We start from the raw sequence: 6,009 nt of genomic DNA, 5'->3' as shown, positions 1-6,009 counted from the left end.
GGCCCTACTGCCCCCAACACACCTGACAACTGGGGAACTCTCCACAGGTCCAGGGCAGAGGCTTCAAACCCCCCCACCCCATCCAGGACCAGATGGTGGGGAGGGACGGCAGGTTTGGCCCAGGATACCCCACCTACCACACACCCCCACACGCACACACGAACACATTCACAGACAGGCACACGCACCCCTTGGCTACCGACCCGGGCGAAAGCTTGAACACGACGTAGGTCAGGCTGGTCAGCAGCAGAAAGAGGGGCACAGCCACAAGGGTGCTGCTGTTGGGCTGCCCCGGAGGTGAGAACAGGGAGCCTGTGGGCAGGAAGGGCCCAGGGTTGTGAGCCTCCCTGGCACCAGGACGTTCTTCCAAATCCACGTGGCGAGGCCCCGCAGGAGTGCCCTGAGCCACAGTGGAAATTTCCTCGTCGGCCACAGGGGTTGTGTCCGCAGGGGGGAGACAGAGACCTCCTGGGAGGGCCTAGACCATGCCCTCCTGCCGCCCAGCATCTTTTGGACCCCCCAGTCCTGGGCATGCTGACCACACACCATATGTAGCCTCACTCTGTTTCCCTGAAGTTGGCCCCTCCCTCTGGCTTACAGAGCAATGTCAGTTCTGACTGTCATGTCGTGACCTGGAGCCCCTGACCTCCGTCCTCAGCTGCGAGCCGGCCTTCAAGAAGCAAGAAGAGGCCTGGGAGGGCATGCTGGGCTGACTCCTCCAGGGGCCTCTCTCTCCTGGGAGCAGCAGCTCAGAGCCACCTGTCCTCCCACAGGGGAAGGTGTCAGCTTGGACTAATGAGGAGGGGCGTGCTCAGAGCCAGGGGTGTGACTGTGCCCACGTGTGTTTGTATGCGAGTGTGCCGGTGATGCACGAGTACGTGTGCTTGTATATGTGAGTGTGCACAAGGTATGCCCATGTAGAGGAGTGTGTGAGTGCAGCGAGCATGTTTGTGTGTGCACCTGCATCAGTGTGCAGGGGGTAGAGGAGTGTAAGTGTGTGCTCACGGACCTGTGGCATGCACGGGTACCTGTGCCCACGTGCGTGGGTATGGGTGTGTGTGTGTGTGCGCGCGCGCACACTCGTGTGTGTGTGTGTGTGTGTGTGTGTGTGTGTGTGTGTGAGATCTGGAGGGCCAACAGACCCTGTCTCACCCGCGGGACCCCACAGCAGGCCTGGCATGGGGATCACATTGTCGGGGGGACCTGGCTCACCCTCGAAGCTGTCAAACTGGACCCCAGTTCCCGCTGTGAGGCCCGGCTGCGGGTCCTGACCCCCCATCCGCCCCGGAGGATGACATGATGGAGGAGCTGCGCTGTGAGGGCCAGTGGAGCGAATGGAGCCAGTCTGCGTGCTTCCCCTCTCCCCAGAGCCCTCCTGAGGAGAGGCCCTCTGTGTCACACTGTCCCCACCTTCACCCCCCTGGAAGCCCCTCCCTGAGGTGGTCATGTTGCAGCTGACCATCCTCCCCTGGAGATCTGAGATTTTTGAGGAGGAAACAAACACCTGCCAAGCGTTGGGCTTCTTGGAACCTGTAGTAATTGTCTGTCACAATAATAATTTTTTATTATGTTAGTCACCATACAGTACATCCTTAGTTTTTGATGTAAACTTCCATGATTCATTACTTGAGTATAACACCCACTGCACCATACAATATGTGCCCTCCTTAATACCCATCACTGGCCTATCCCATTCCCCCCCGCCCCAAGCCCTCAACTTGTTTCCCAGAGTCCATAGTCTCTCGTGGTTCATTCCCCCTTCTGTTTACCCCCCTTTCTTCTTCCCTTTCTTCTCCTACCGATCTTCCTAGTTCTTATGTTCCATAAATGAAACCATATGATAATTGTCTTTCTCTGCTTGACTTATTTCACTTAGCATTATCTCCTCCAGTGCCGTCCATGTTGCAGCAAATGTTGAGAAATCGTTCTTTCTGATGGCTGAGTAATATTCCACTGTATATATGGACCACAGCTTCTTAATCCAGTCATCTGTTGAAGGGCATCTCGGCTCCTTCCACGATTTAGCTATTGTGGACAATGCTGCTATGAACATTGGGGAGCATATGGCCCTTCTCTTCACTACGTCTGTATCTTTGGGGTAAATACCCAGTACTGCAATGGCTGGGTCATAGGGTAGCTCAGTTTTTAACTTTTTAAGGGACCTCCACACTGTTTTCTAAAGTGGCTGTACCAACTTGCATTCCCACCAACAATGTAGGAGGGATCCCCTTTCTCCACATCCTCTCCAACAATTGTTGTTTCTTGCCTTGTCAATTTTTGCCATTCTAACTGGCGTAAGGTGGTATCTTAGTGTAGTTTTGATTTGAATTTCCCTGATGGCTAATGATTTTGAACATTTTTTCATGTGTCTGTTAGCCATTTGTCTGTCTTCATTAGAAAAGTGTCTGTTTATATCTTCTGCCCATATTATGATTTGTTTATTTGTTTCTTGTGTATTGAGTTTGAGAAGTTCTTTGTAGATCTTGGATACCAGTCTTTTATCTGTAGTGTCATTTGCAAATATCTTCTCCCATTCTGTGGGCTGCCTCTTAGTTTTTTGACTGTTTCCTTGGCTGTGCAGAAGCTTTTTATCTTGATGAAGTCCCACAAGATTATTAAGAGATATGATTTTAGGGGCACCTGGGTGGCACAGCGGTTAAGCACCTGCCTTTGGCTCAGGGCGTGATCCCGGAGTTACGGGATCGAGCCCCATATCAGGCTCCTCCGCTATGAGCCTGCTTCTTCCTCTCCCGCTCCCCCTGCTTGTGTTCCCTTTCTCACTGGCTGTCTCTATCTCTGTCAAATAAATAAATAAAAATCTTTAAAAAAAGAGAGATATGATTTTAATGATGTCATGTTGCCTGTAAAGTCTTTGTTCCTATAGATTGTAAATTTCTGTTCTGTATCACTCTTGGGGTCTTTCTACTTTTACAGACTCCGCCTTAATATCTCCTGTAGGGCTGGTTTTGTTTTTACAAATTTGGTAAGTGTCTGGTGATCCTGGAAGGTCCTTATCTTTCTATCAATTCTGAATGAAGCCTTGCTGGATAAAGGATCCTTGGCTGCATGTTTTTCTCGGATAGAGCTTTAAAAATACCCTGCCAACACTTCCTCTCATCCAGGTCAGTGTAGACAGGTCTGACGTTATTCTGATATTTTTGCCTCTGTCCGTGAGAAATTTCTTTACCCTGTCGCTTTCAATACTATCCTCGGATCTAATATTTGCAAATTACACTATGACGTGATGTGGCGTAGGTTTGCCATGGCTGACCTTGGGAGGGGTCCTCTCTGCCACTTGGACACGAATGCTTGTTTCCTTTGCCAGATTAGGGAAGTTCTCAGCTACAATTTGTTCAAATATCTCTTCTAGACCTCTCTCTTTCTCACACCCTCGGGGATGCTGATGATTCTGACATTGGAACGTTTCATTGTGTCAGTAATCTTCTGTAATCTACATTCTTGAGATTGGATTTTTTTGAGCCAAGTTTCTGTTTTAACTTTGTCTTCTACCATCCCATCCTCCAATTCACTAATTGTTCTTCTGCCTCATTTACCCTGGCCATCAGAGTGTGTAGTTTTGACTGCATTTGATTCATAGCATTTTAAATTTCTGCCAGATTCGCTCTCATTTCCGCCCTTAGAGATTCTATATTCTCGTTAATATTTTTGTTAATATTTTTTTACAAGTCTACACATCATCTTGACCATTGTTACTCTGAACTCCATTTCTGACAATTTGGTTATATCCATATCCATTAGTTCTGTGGCAGAGGCCACAGACTCATTGTCTTTTCTTTGCTGGGGGGGGGGGACTTCTCCTTCTCATCATTCTGATAAGGAGAGGTTGCAGGGTTGTCCAGAGCCCAAATTATTGACCAGGACCCAGGCCGTGTGCCCTTGTTTTATAGGGACCTCAGAGATGTGGGCTTCTTGATTTTTCAGCCTGCCTTCTGGGAGAGGGGCCCGCCGTGCCGATAGTCAGGCAACCCTGTTTGGGTAGAGTTGCCCTCTGCCCTGCAAGGGGGGATGGGGATGGGCAAAATGTGAGCTGGTATTTCCAGGCTTTTGTTCTCTGGCGGCTTTCCCTGGTGGTTTTCTGTGGCTCTTCTGAGAGTCAGAGCAGCAGTGGCCGTATCCCAGCCTCTGTCTCAGAACAGAGAGTTTGCAGTCCACTCTCCACTGAGCTCTCTTGGCCACTTTAACTCTGTTTCTGTCGGTGCTGCCAAAAACCCTGCAGCGTCCCGGGATGTGCGCCCCACAGCCGGCGTCCCAGCCCTCACTTCCAGGGCCAGCACTTCTCTGTCCTTTGTGTTTCTAACACCTCCAGCCGCCCCCAGCTCCCGCGCGCTCCTGGAGCTCCCTCAGTGTGATACACACACACTCCAGAGCACTGGTTTTCAGTCTGATGGCGCGCGCTCCCGGCTCACGGTCTCAGTCTGCTCTCTCGAGGGTGCCGTCCGCAAGTCCGCCCGCTCCCCGTGCAGGTGGCTACCGCTTTCCGGCGCCCGTCTGCGGCGGCTCCCTCCCCCTTCCGTTTATCTTCCGATATCTGTGCACAGTTTCATGGTTCCCCGCTTCGTACTCAATACTCAGCGCTGGAGATGTTCGTTTGTAGAGATCCAGATGCATCTTCCTGCGTCTCAGGCTGATTCCGTGGGTGTTCAGGATGGTCTGGTACCTATCCTGCTCGACTCGGGGGACCGGCTGAAAAAGGGGTCCCCTACTCCTCCGCCATCTTTTCCCTCTCCTCAAATTCTGATTTTAATATCAAAGCTTGGTATATATTGACATATTTCATCCAATGTAGGATGTCAGTGTTTACAAAACAAACATCATGTGATGTACCACAATAAATACGCTGCCCCATAAACCGGACTTCTCAACGAAAGAACTCCATGACCGATGAGCTTACTTCCCTTAGAGCCCGAAAATTAAATTTTTAATAAATTTTGTTTGGGGTACTCATAAACTTAAACTCACGTTTTCATACACGTTTTCAAGTTGTCAATATACTTTTTCAACTGTGTTAACTGAAACAACAAAAAGGCCTTCACAATACTCATGAGGGCAAGAACACGGGGACAGCTGGCCGTGGGGCAGCCAAGGGACTGGCCCATCCCTCCAAGCACTGGCAGCCAAGACGGTCTCGGTGTTTCTCCTTTCTCTGCTGGGGCCTCCGCCCAGAGACAACACTCATCTGCGAGAAGTCTTCCGGTGTGCCGTGCCGTGAGCTGCCAAAGCTCTGACGGAAGGAACTATTTTGTAGGAGACATTGTGCAGACAAACCACTGAAAAGTCAGAAGCGGATTATGCTCACTCTCGGAGACAAACGGTCTCTGGGGAAGCCACAGCCAATCTCCCTCCTGTGCACTGCTGCTGAGCAGTACGAGTTCTTCATATATTCTGCAGACTGAACCCATATCACATGGATGATTTGCAAATATTCTCTCCCATTCTGTAGGTTATCTTTTTAGCTTCTTGATAGTGTCCTTTGATACTTGTAAGTTTACAATTTTGTTGAAGTCTCATTTGTCTTTTTTTGTTATTACCTGTGCTTTTGATAATCATAGCCAAGAAATGATTGCCAAATCCAATAGACACACGGAAATATGTTTTAAAAAAAAAGACACTGACATGAGTTGGTGAGGACGTGGATAAATTAGAACCCTCGCACGCTAATGATGATAACAAACTACTGCCGTCAACATGGAAAAGTTTGCAGTTTCTCAAAAAGCTAAACGCAGAATTAGCATACGATTGAGCAATATCACTCCTAGGAATATACACACACACGAACACAGGTACTCAACCCAAAACGTGTACACGGATGTTCACAGAAGCAGTATTCACAGTGGCGAAAAGGGAAAAACAAAGCACATGTCCGCCAGCAGCTGAGGGACAAACTGTGGCATCTCCACACAGCAGAGTAAGAGTCAGCGATAGGAGGACTGAGGTTCAACGTTTATAAATCTTAAACATATTTTATGAGAAAAAAGCTGAACACACAAA

This window comes from Ursus arctos, unplaced genomic scaffold (genome assembly GCF_023065955.2).
Source record: "Ursus arctos isolate Adak ecotype North America unplaced genomic scaffold, UrsArc2.0 scaffold_34, whole genome shotgun sequence".
NCBI lineage: Eukaryota > Metazoa > Chordata > Mammalia > Carnivora > Ursidae > Ursus > Ursus arctos.
This window is presented reverse-complemented; position numbering follows the sequence as displayed.